At 33.6% G+C, this 13,376-nt stretch overlaps 1 protein-coding gene across 4 annotated transcripts in view; it reads right to left on the bottom strand.

The window, feature by feature from the left end:
* Positions 1 to 13,376, bottom strand: part of COL21A1 (collagen type XXI alpha 1 chain) — a 376,826-nt gene that overhangs the window by 41,385 nt on the left and 322,065 nt on the right. The gene's annotated exons all lie outside the window — the stretch shown is intronic.

Genomic DNA, 13,376 nt, shown 5'->3' with positions numbered 1-13,376 from the left:
TAAAAACAAAAGCATTGTTTTTTGTTTTTGTTTTTGTTTTTTTATAAATACCTCAAACGTCTGAATTGAAATAGGTTTAAGAGGGAAGAGTCTCAAAATACATGTACCAAAGTATATGTCAACACTGTTTTTAATAGTTTCACATTCTAATGAATTTCCCGAAATTATAGAAAATGAACCACAGAGGGAAGAACCAATAAAATTTGACTAATATAATCAGCATTTAGAAAAAAATTCAACCACATTATATAAACACTGATTCTCCCACTTTCATGAATTCTTGCATTTTATGAATTCTTAGCAAAGTGAAATGCCAACTAAAGCCAAGAATTTAATCTGTTCCAATTTAATTTACAAAGAGTAGCTGACAGTTGAGAATAGAGGGAACAAAGAATGTTTTCCTGCAAATTAACCAAATTGCAGGGAGGGAGTTCCTGCTGACCCAATGGTTCTACAGAAGAGCTTATGAAAATATCAAAGAGAAACAAAGATGTTGGATCCACTTAGTTTAAAAGCTACAGATTCAAAAGCCCGGAAAATTAGGGAAAAGAGATATGTCAAGTCCTAAAACAACAGGAAATAATGCATAACTATACATGAACTCAACACTCGTATCACTGGTCAGGAGGATTCATCCAAGTCAGCAGCTCTCCAGCATGGCCCCACACCAGCCAGGTCAGCTTCACTTCCTGTGGGAACTTATTCAAAGTGCAACTTTCAGGCCCTCCTGAAGACCTACTGAATCAGGAACTATGAGTGGTGAAGCCCAGAAATCTGTTTTTACATATCTCCAGCTGATTTGATGAGATGGGAACAGTGGCACAGAGGTAAGTCATTAGGCCATTTACTTCCCCTACCTCTGGGTACTGTCTTATGTGATGTGTGTAGGCAAATCTGTAGTTTAGATTTTACTGTCTATAAAGCAAGGAGGGGATGGCAGTTGTCAAGTAGTAAAGACGAGTAATTTGGGATTACATGTCTACTTTGGTTGGTGAAAATCTCCTTTATTTCTCTGACCATTGACCCAATCTTATTATTTATTTTAATTAACAGGAGGTCTTCTTAAAAAAAAACAAACTAATCATCAGCAAGGTTTATCAAGAATGAAATGTCACAATATTTGGAGGATTTGGTTTATCCTTATTCTTCCTACTTGTAGTTAGGACAGATAATCAGAATGATGTAGAATTATACAAACCAAGTATCACCTGTTCTTTATAATTATGGCAATGATTCTCAAACTTTAGCTGCCATCAGAATCACCTGGAGGGTTTGTTAAGCTGTCACTTGTGGACCCCCACCCTTGCGTTTCTGGTTCCATAGGTCTGAGGTGGATCCCCAAAATTTGCAATTCTGACACGTTCCCAGGAAGTGTTATTACTGCTGGTCTTTGGACCTTAATTTGAAAATCACTGCTCTAGCTCACATCTCAAGATAGAGACTTACACACCCTTTCTGCTGTTACCAATCCTCTCTCTGTGCAGTACAATGGCATTGCATAGCTTTACACTTGACACTGAATTTTACAATAGCCAGGTTGTTCAGCAGGTGTCTTGTTTATGCAGGTGTTGTTTTCCTGACTTGCCCATTCTTTAAAGGCAGAAAACACATCTTACATGAGGTTTTCTTTCTTTCTTTTTAATCACCTAGAATATTTAGTATAGTGCTGAAGAGAATGTAAGACTATATGTAAGGCTACATGTTCCCTTGTTTTCAAACACTGAAGCATATCAGGGAAGGAGGAATGGATTATTTATTCCTCCATTGTCAATTTCAAGGGGATAAAGAATATGGGAAAAAAATTGTGGATAGGGCTACAGCATTTGCTGTCAGAAGATTATTCTGGTTAGTTATCATAAAATGATGTCCATTAATCTTTACCTAGTAGTGTTCCCTTCATTTCTTTTAATAATGTTTCATTGGGAGATGAAAGGATAATTTCTGCTTGGCCATTTTCTATAACATAGTCAAATGCAGTATACAACTAACCTGTGACATTTAGTATTATAACCAGAGCTTAACCTGATCACTTGATCACTTTCATGGCCAGGAGAACCTGGGACATGCCAATTTGTTTGGCTGGTGGAAAATAGCATACAGAATGCCTCTACCTCTAAGTTATGATTTTGCTATTTTATTATTAACTTCTTTCTTGCTATGAAAAAATAATTGAGAAAATGCCATGCTAAACATTATTCCTCAACCCAATTTCTACAGTTAATATCAAAGATGATTTATTCCACAATAAACCAGTGATTTTTAAGAAGGAAATTTAACCAAAAAAACAGACATATAAAACTTGCATTGCATGTGTATCTGCTTTCAGGCCGTGGTCTTTGATACTTACCCACAAAAAAATAAAAGGATGGAGAGTAATTTAGGTTGTGGCCATGGCAAACCTCAAAACCAGGTGGAAGATGTGTGACCATTACCATATAATTTAATTTTGAGGAAGATCTTTACTTGTTATTAAACACTTTATTTTGACTTTGATCTTACTGCATGGTTTATTCTTGGTATGTAAACAAATCTCTAGCAAGCCAGAGGTTATACTGAAGACCTAAGGTTGGGAAGCTTCTCCTGGCTAACCAAATAAACAGGCAGGAAGTTGGGAAGGCATCATGCATACACAGGATCACATAGGCTAGGCCTGGAATTCTAGCTCTGCCATGTAACTGACTATACTTTTGAGTAAATTCCTTAATCTCCCTTAATCTGATCTTAATGTCTAAATGACATTGGTACTCCCCATTTTATGGGTCTTTTAATAATAATAATAATAATAATAATAATAGCCTTTGTGAAAGTGCCTTGCACAGCTCTAAGCACAGACGAAAGATCCATAAAAGTAGGCTACTCCACTGACACCGAAAAAATTGGGTTTTAACAATCCTTTACTTTTATGATATGTTTTAGCACTTAAATGTTATTTTTATATTTGTACTGCTGTGGTTTGGCAGTATAATTTAGGTGAAATGAGTATTTTCAAAATTAAGGTCAATATTTTAATCTAGTTAAAATGTCATAAAAGCCGTAGTCAATAGTTTAATCGTCGTTTTCTAAATTTGGAAAAAATTATTTGGGTATCACATGGTTTTTCAACAATTTGGTGAAAGGAATTTTCATTACTTATTTAATTATGGCTGCATGATCTTGGACAAATTACTTCATCTCTCCATTCCTTAGTTTCCTCACCTGTAAGCGGGTAAAATGTTTTTACTTATAACTCCTAATGATTTATGGTATTAATGAGAAAATACTACCAATAAAGTGCTGGGGCAAGAGCCAGGCATGTAGTAAGTATGCAATAAATTATTCCTTTGTTATAATCTGTCCTCTCCTGTGTTTAGTTCTTTTTATATCCAGTTTAAACACATTTCAGTATTTCAATTGCTTTGTAACTAAAATCGTCACCCCTTTACCTCACTATTCATCTGCTTCACTTGCTTATGCAATCTCCAATAGTGAGTAAATCAAACTGAAAACCTCTTCAGAACCATGCCTGGGCTTCTAACTATAGCCATGGGAGGGGCAAAAATAGTACAACTGTCACACAGATTTTAACTTACAGCTTCAACTAGACTTCAGTGCAGCTTCTATATTTCCTTAACCTCCACTCTGTCACATTTTCCCCACAGCTATATAAAAGTTATCCAGTTATGCAGCCTTTCTGTCCTCTCTCTCAACAAATGGCAACTCCCACTTCTTTAGAGAAAACAGAAGTTAAACATACCAAACTCACATGCTTAATCTGCATTTGCATCCACCCATTCTTTTTTTTTTTTTTACAGTGAAACAGGTATCCCTCATACAACCTAAGATAACCCTTTCAGCTCTGTTCAGTATCCCATTCATTTCCCTTTCCAAATGAGATGGTGCTACTTATCCAGAACTAACTACTTGTTGGACATCTACTCGTTGATGTGTCAGAAGAATCTTAAATGAACACATTATACTTCTCACTTCTCCACCTCCTCAAAAGAAATATTAAACCCTTCCCAATAAATAATCCCAGTGATTAAAAAGACTTCTAACTTCATCATACATAAAAAGGAAGGCGTTCTAAGAAGCCTAGTAAGCCAAAGAAAATTTTACATCCCTGCCTATTACTGCAAGTCTAAATATACATGACATTTCAAACGGAAAAAAAAAATTGGCAAACAATATCCAAACAAAACTATTAAAAGAAAAAATTAGAAAATAGAATCAAAACATTTCAGTGAATTTCCCTGACACAAAAATAAACATGAAGCAGATGACTACTGCAACAAAATGCTGCAGCCTCAATTAACATCATATAAGCATTTTTCAGATGTACAAAAAGGAATATATGAAATAACTCAGAAAATAAATTGAAAAGACAAAATTATCTCAGATACTCTGATTACATTACTAGAAACCAAGGGAGGATAGATTTAATTTAAAATTTAAGAAGGTATTGAGGAGGAAACTAAACATAGCCAATAAAAATAAATTTTAAAAAAGATAAAAAGGATCAAAAAGTGACAGAGGCAGAAGATAGTCAAAGAAGCCTCAAGCTATCTATAATTGGAGTCCTGAGACAACATAAACCAAAACAGTTTTTTAAAAATTCTATTTAAAACTAAAATGCAAAAGAACACTCCAGAATTAAAAGAAGCCCTGAATCTACTTATTGAAAGGATTTGGAGATAATGGAAATTCTTAATTCTGAGACATAAATTATGCAATTAGACTTTAAATATAAAGTTAAAACAAAATACAAAAAAACCTCTGGGCTTCCATACAAAAATACAAAGCCACTTATAAATGAAAGAAAGACAATTAAGTTGACATCAGCAACATACGTGACAGCAGTGGAGCAATATATTGAAGAAATTCAAAGAAAAACAGTGAAAAATAATGAGGAAATGGTTTCATAGTTAGCCAAGTTGTTACTCAAATAACAAGAAGATAGAAAACTATGTTAAAATATAAGAATTCGGAGAATACTGTATTCACAAGCCCTTCCTAAGGAATACACTAGAGGAGAAGCTTCATCAAACCCATATTACAATTATGGAATATTGGTCAAGGGGATGATGATGAACACTGAAAATATTTAATTGCAGATCTAAAACAAAGGCAAATAAAGAATAGAAAATAGTTTATAAATATTGTATGATCTGAAAAAGTAGAAGTAACATGATTAAACAGATGAAGAAAAGGAGAATAAAAAGAGGAAAATAGAATACATTCACTGATTTTGACATAGATAGTAAGGTATCATTTAAAGTTAATAAAACAAAGATTAGACACCTAAGGAAGGCAAAGGGGGACTAAGGGAATTCTGAAATTTTTCTTTATAGACTAATAAGGTATTAGTATAAAGACCATTAGTAGTTAACATTGCTATGTGGTATAATTGAAAAATTTTAAGACAGTAAATCCTAAGAGTTGTCATCACAAAAAAAATATTTCTTTTTGTGTGTGTGTGTGTCTATGAGATGATATGATAGGTGTTAACTTATTGTGGCAATAATCTCACACACAGTACATGTAAATCAAATCATTATAGTGTATACCTTAGACATATACAGTTCTGTATGTCAATTATTTCAATAAAACTGGAAAAAAGACAACCAGTAAAAAATACATGAATCTTCCTAAATCCCAAAGAAAATAAAAGTAAAAAAGGTAAAACAGAATACCAAAGCTATACAAAAATATCACAAGTAAACAACTGACCAATATCTCTCATGACGATAGTTTACATAAAATTCCTTAATAAGGGCCGGCCAAGTGGTGCGTTGGTTAAGAGCTAGCTTGGAACGCCAGCTCTGAGCAGCAGGGCCCCGGTTCAGATCCCACATGAGGGCCAGTGATGCTGCGCCCTCTACAGCTAAGATGGTGAACAACAGTTCGACCTGGAGCTGGGCTACCCTGAGTTGCCAGCGAGGGTGTAGGCTGCAGTGGGGCTGCAGTGGGCTGCCCTAAGCTGCTGTGAGTGACTGGCAGCCAGCTTGAGCTGCCAAGAGCCGCTGTGAGCAGCTGTCCAGTGGCCGGCGACTGATCTGCTTCACCCGGGAAGAGCGCAATGATAATACCAATATGGGCCAGTGAAGTGACGTTCTCTACAACTAGACTGAAGAACAAAAGGACAGCAATATGTCTTTTTCCCTCCCCCAGTTCCCCAATAAAATCTTAAAAAGCAAAAAAAAAAGAAACCCTTAATAAAATACTTTAAAGTTAAATCCAGAAATACAGAAAAACGACAATATAAGATGACCTATTGGGGTTTAGCCCAATATTGTAAAAAGCAATTAATGTTATGATCATTTTAAGGAAATACGGGAGAAAAACCATACAATTAACTCAAGAAAAATTTTTTGATGAAATTCAACACCTAATTTAATAAAGGGAAAACCCATGAAGAGACTAGGAATAAAAAAGAATTTCCTCGACCTGATGAATATTTTAATGTAAAACCAACAACTTACTCTTACTGGAGAAAAACTGAATGCTTTCTGTCTAAGGTCAGAAACAACGCTAGAATATACGCTCTTTTTTTTAAAAAAAATGTTTTTTTACTTCTTTACCCTTCGTGTTATGTTTAAGTGTATAGTGCTCTATTTTGTGTAGGGATTGTCATTTCCTGCTTCTGTCTGTTCGTAATGTTGCTTATGGTTTTGTATTCTTTTGTTTCTTTGTGTCAGGTAGAACAACCTCCTTCAGTATTTCCTGTAATGCAGGTCGTGTGTTAGAAAAACATTTATCCATAAAGATATATGCACTCCAGTGTTCACTGCAGCTTTATTTACAATGGCCAAGACATGGAAACCAAAGTGTCCTTCAATAAATGATTGCACAAAGAAGATGTGGTATATATACACAATGGAATACTACTCTGCCATAAGAAAAGATGAAATATTGCCATTTGCAACAACATGGATAGGTCTTGACATTATTATGCTAAGCTAAATAAGTCGAGAACCATATGACTTCACTCATATGTGAGATATAAAACTGAAAACAACAAAGGAACAAGACAAACAAATAAAGAAACAAAAATTCATAGACAAGACAATACTTTAGTGGTTACGAGAGGGTAAGGAGGCAGAAGGGATAGAAGAGGATAAAGGGGGTCAAATATATGGTGATGGAAGGAGAACTGACTCTGGGTGAGGAACACACAATGTGATATATAGATGATGTATTACAGAATTGTACACTTGAAATCTATGGAATTTTACTAACCATTATCACCCCAATAAATTTTAATAAAAAAAAAAAGAATGTACACTCTCACTACTTTTATTCGACATTGTATTGGAGGGCCTTGTCAGTGCAACAGAACTATTAAAATAAATAAAAGTAACATAAATTAGTATATAATAAGAAAATTGTCTTTATTTGCAGACAATATGATCATCTATGCAGAAAATTCAAAGAAACTTACAAAGAAAGTTGCAGGACCCAATAAGTGAGCTCAGCAATTTTACAAGATATATGATATGTGATCTATACACCAAAACAAATTGTAGTGTATGTATTTTCATACACTAGCCAAAAACAAACAAAAAATAAAATTTTAAAACATATATTCAAAAGAGTATGAAAAAATATAATAAAATATTTGGGTATAAATTTAATAAAAGACATATAAACATGCTGGAATAAATTAAAGAAAACTTACATAAGTGGAACAATATTCCATGTTCTAAAATTGGAAGACTCAAAATAATTACTACAGCAACTCCCCTCAAATAAATGTAAAGATATGTAGATAACATCCTCTCTAAGAGTTGGAACTTAATTCCACTCCCATCCCTATCTTCCATAGGGATTGGACTTGGTGACTCGCTTCCAAAGAAAATGTGGGAAGAAAGAAGCAGCAACTTTATGGTAAATTGTCAGGTTTCTCTGATACTACCATACGGAGTGTCAAAGTTAATAAAACCAATAATTACTGACATAAATAACATATACTCTGCAATATGATGAGAAGGGCACTTCACTGTTTATTATCCTTTCTTCTCTGCCCCCCCCAAAAAAAACCATAATCCCAGTTTAATCATGAGAAAAACATCAGAGAAACCCAAATTGATTAACAGCCTACAGAATATCTGACCAATGCTGTTCAAAACTGTAAAAGTCATGAAAAGCAAGAGAAGACTGATCAATTATCACAGATCAGAGGAGACTAAAAAGGCATGACAAACAAGTGCAATGTGGCGTATTCTGGACTGGATGCTGGAACAAAGAACTGTAGTGGAAAAACTAATGAAACCCAAATACAGTATTGAGTTTAGTTTACAGCAATTTGCCAATATTGGTTAAATGTGCCATAGGCATATGTAAACATCAGGAGAGACTGGGTAAAGCATTTAATGGTACTCTGTAGTATGTCTGCAACTTTTGTATAAATCTAAAATTATTTCAAACTGAAAAGCTTATTTAACAAACCTCAGTAGGATTTTTTTGTAAAAGTTTTCAAGCTGATACTAAAGATTACATGGGATTTATATGAATCTACAATATCCACTACAATTTAAAAACAGAGTGCTATTAATACCTGATTTCAAAACTTATTTTAAAGCTATGATAATCAAGACAATGTGTTGCTGAGGAAAGACAGAGGTACAGATTATTGAAACACAACCAAGAGTCCAAAAGTAGTACCACACAGATATTGATCAATTGATATTTGAAAAAAATGTTCATGTAATTCAATGGGAAAAGGTAGTCTCTTCAATATATGGTGCTGGGATAACAGGATCTCCATATAGAAAACAAATTAACCTTGCCTTTTACCTCATACCACACATGCATAGAAATTAATTCAAAATGGATCATAGACCTAAATTTCTAACCTAAGATAACTTATAACCTATTCAAGAAATTTAATGTTCTAGATATGTGTCTAGGAAAATTATTTTCTTTTAAAAGAAAAGATAGGAGAAAATCTTGTGACCTTAAGTTACGTAGATTCTTAAATAGTACACAAAAAGCACGAATCATTAAAAAAAAAAAATCTAAGAAATTGAACTTCATCCAGGTAAACTTTTTCCCACCAAGATACCATTAAGAAAATGAAAATGGAATCCAAAGATGGGGAGGACATGTTTGTAAACATGTATCTCATAAAGGACTTATATCCAAAATATATAAAGAACACTTACAGCTCATTAATTGGAAGACAACAACCCCCTAAAATGTTAAGTCTTCAAATGTTTGAATAGATACTTCACAAAATAAAATATACAAATGGCCAAGGAGGCCATAAAAGTTGTCAATATCATTAATCAATCACTCAATCTCAATGACTCTGTCTCTCTGTGTTTCTCTCCTTCTCCCTCTCCTTCTCCCTCCCCCACACACACCTGTTGGTTTATTTCTCTGGAAAACTCTGACTTATAGACACTAAATATAATACACAAATCTTGACTGTATCCAGGTAAAATAAAAATAGCTATTTAGAATATTTTGGGAAAATTGGAAAACTTTGAATATAGGCCCAATATTAGAAAATATTATTGATGTTAAATCTTTTTGGTGTCATAATGGAATTTAAAGAATTCTTAGGAGTTACAGGCTTAAATATTTAGGAGAAAATGCACAGTGTCTGTAATGTACTTCTCAGTAGTAAAAAAGTATATTATAGAAATACATATTCACATATTTTGTGTAGTTCAATTTTTTGTAGAAATATTCAAAAACAAAAATGTGTGAGGCATAATGGAAAAAATTGGTTTTAAAAAGGTCAGAGAAAAATTAAGTATGATTCATTATTCGATGATTCCAAAAAACAAATATAAATTATAGAATATTCAGATAAAGGTTTATTACTCTGTTAAAATCAGATGAGCTATCAAGCCATGAAAAGACATAGAGGCACCTTAAATACATTTTACTAAGTGAAACAAGCCAATCAAAAAAGGCTACATGTTTCCAATTATATGACATTCTGGGAAAGGCACAACTATGGAGACAGTAAAAAGTTTAGTGATTGACAGGAGTTGAAGGGAGGGAAGAATAAGCAGAGCATAAAAATTTTTATAGCAGTGAAACAATTATGTATGATGCTGCAAAATGCCGAGTGAATCCTAACGTAAACTATGAACTTTGAGTGATAATGATATATCAGAGTAGGTTCATCAATCGTAACAAATGTACCACTCTGCTGAGAAGTTGATAGTGGGGGAAGGTGTGGGCAGTGGAGTGGGAAGCAAATTTGGGAACTGCTCCAAAAAATAAAGGTTGTTTTAAATAAATATTATTTTTTTAAATCACAAATGATTCCAGTAAAAAATTACACACAGATAAGAGAAAATAAACTTTATTGTTTTTAGGAGATACACACTAGTTTGAAAATGGAAGCTATAACCAAGGTTAAATATGAAGGGTGGCATGAACCTATTAGGAAGGCAAATATCAGGATTGATATCAAAATGTTAAACACAGTTACGTGCCCCAGCAATTCCACTACTAGGAATTTACCCAACAGAAATGAAAAACATCCTCACAAAAACTTGTACACAAATATTCATAAAAGCACTATGTATAATAGCCAAATAGCCCAAATATCCAACAGCTGATGAGTGAATAAATAAAATATGACAGATTCATACAATAAACATTATCAGCAATAAAAAAAGAATAAAGTACTGATATAGGCCGAAACATAGATAAACCTGGAAAACATTATGCTAAGTGACATTCATTAAGCACAAAAGACCACATATTGTATGATTCCATTTATAGAAAGGTCCAGAATAGGCACAGCCATAGAGACAGAAAATAGCTTAGAGGTTGCATAGGGCTGGAAATGGATAAATAATGGCTTGTGTGGAAATTGGGAGTGACTGATAATGGGTATAGGGTTTCCTTCTGAAGCAATGAAAGTGTTCTAAAATTAGACTATAGTGATGATTGCATAACTCTGTAAATATACTAAAAACCATTGAATTGTATACATTAAATGGATGAATTGCATGATATGTAACTTATCAAAAAAGTTGTTAAAAATGAAAGAATTGAGGTTTATACTTATGGGTATGTGAATGTGTACATGCAACCCAGATTAAGATCAAAAAGGGTAAGAAGCTAGAAGAAGAACTAACCCTCAAATTAGCAGAAGGAAGGAAATAATAAAGATCACAGCAAAAAAACAAAGGAAATCAAAAATAGAAAAACAATAGAAGAAGTAGATGAAGCTAGACTGGTTTTTTGAAAAGGTAACAGAACTGACAAATCCTTAGCTAGGCTACCTAAGAAAAAAGAGAAGACAAATAAATAAAATTATAAATGAAATAGGAGACTACAACTGATGCCTCAGAAAGATAAAAGATCATAGGGGACTATTATGAATTACTATATGCCAACAAATTTGACAAACTAGAAAAAAGAGATAAATTTCTAGAAACATTAAAACCTACCAAGAAGACTGAATCAAGAAGAAATAGAAATAATAGCAGACCAATAACACATAAGGAGATTGAATTAGTAATCAAAAACCTCCCAAAAAAGAAAATCTGAGGACAAAATGATGTCACAGGTAATTTCTATCAAACATTCAGAGAAGCATTAATACCAATCCTTCAACTCTTCCAACATAAAGAGAGAACATTTCCAAACTCATGTTAGAAGGCCAGCATTAACCTAATACTAAAGCCAGATAAAACGGCACAAGAAAAATATGGGCAAATATCCCTGATGAACATACCGGTACATGCAAAAATCCTCAACAAATATTAGCAAACTAAATTCAACAGCATATTAAAAAGATCATATACCATGATCAAGTGGGATTTAACTTTGGGGTGTAAAGACAGTTCAATTTATGCAAATCAATCAATGTGATCCATCACATTAATAGAATGAAGATAAAATTACATGATCATTTCAATAGATGCAGAAAAAGCATTTGACAAAATTCAAAACCACTTCATGATTAAAATTCTCAACAATTTAGGTTTAGAAGGAACTTATTTAAACAGAATAAAGACCATTGATATATGAAAAATTCACAGCTAACATCATACTCAATGGTGACAAGTAACTTTTCCTCTAGGAACAAGATAAAAATGCCTACTCTCACCACTTCTATTCAACATAGAACTGGAAGTACTAGCCACAGCAATTAGGCAAGAAGAAGAAATAAAAGGCATCCAAATCAGAAAGACAGAAGTAAAATTGTTTATAAACGACATGATCTAATCTCTGCTAGTAACTGTGCTAGGTGCTTTATCTTACTCAGTTCCTACCATACCATTCAAAGTGCGTACCATTAACTTTTAAAATTGAGAATCTGAAGATTGAAGAATTTGCTAAAGGGCATACAGTTACTTGGGAAAAGTTACTGAGAGGTGGAAAACAACTCGGATCTGATCTCTAGACTCTTCTATCCCAAAAAAGTATAATCTCATTTCTAGGGGCACATGGGTTTATGCTAAGAGAGGACAAAGCAAAATTAAATTACATGAATGCCTAATTCTCAGTTTGAGAGAAGAACCTGTGTTCTCTATCATAAAGACACTGGATTACAAATTCCATAAGAGTAGGAGTCATGATTTTGTTCTCTTCTGTATGTCTATTGCTTTGTTCTCCTATGTCTAGTACCTAAAAATTACCTGTATAATTAATAAACAAATAGGAAATATAATTCATAGCCAATGAAATATAATTAACAACAAATTACTAAGCTCTTGAAAATGAGCTCCAATATTTTATATTCAGGAAGCACTATCTATAGCCTTTGAGGAATCATGGATATTTGGAGAACTTCCAAAACACTTAGGCAAAGAAATGGACATTTTTTTTCCAAAGGAAGAGACAACTAAACTTAGACTGGATTTCTGAGGTAATTTGGATTTCAAAGTGTTGACCTTTGGGAAACATGAGACATCCTTAAACCTAATGCTTGACCAAGTGGCCTCAATGGCTGATAGGTTACAAACCTCTCCTTAGGGGCCCAAAATAGCTTCTAATAAGACAATGATCTGGCTGTTTGCACATTCCAGATGCACTGACTTCAGTATTGATACACATGCCTGATATCCTTTTATTTAAGTCACACCATAGAAAGCCCATTTTTATTTGATAATTGACTAAAAAAAAAAAAAAGATTTTTTTGTGTAAAAATATGATGGTCCTAACCTACCATCATAAGGGTGTGTGCTTTGAGATTTTTCATGGTGAATGATTGGCACTTTGCAGTTCCTCTTGCTCTAATTGTCCCATACTCATAACACTTAACTGATAAAAGAAGTTGCCAGGGTTAAGGGTGCAATTCCCCCCATACACACCTGAAACCTTATCCACTCAAAGGAAAGAGCTAAGAACCTGTGCCTCTAACCTACCAAACGAACCCATCTGAATGGCTTTTCAAAGAAGTTCAACCTTTTAATATCCTGAGA

Source organism: Hipposideros armiger, unplaced genomic scaffold (assembly GCF_001890085.2).
Source record: "Hipposideros armiger isolate ML-2016 unplaced genomic scaffold, ASM189008v1 scaffold_1040, whole genome shotgun sequence".
Classification (NCBI taxonomy): domain Eukaryota; kingdom Metazoa; phylum Chordata; class Mammalia; order Chiroptera; family Hipposideridae; genus Hipposideros; species Hipposideros armiger.
The sequence above is the reverse complement of the archived record's forward strand: the minus strand, read 5'-3'. Positions and strand labels throughout refer to the sequence as shown.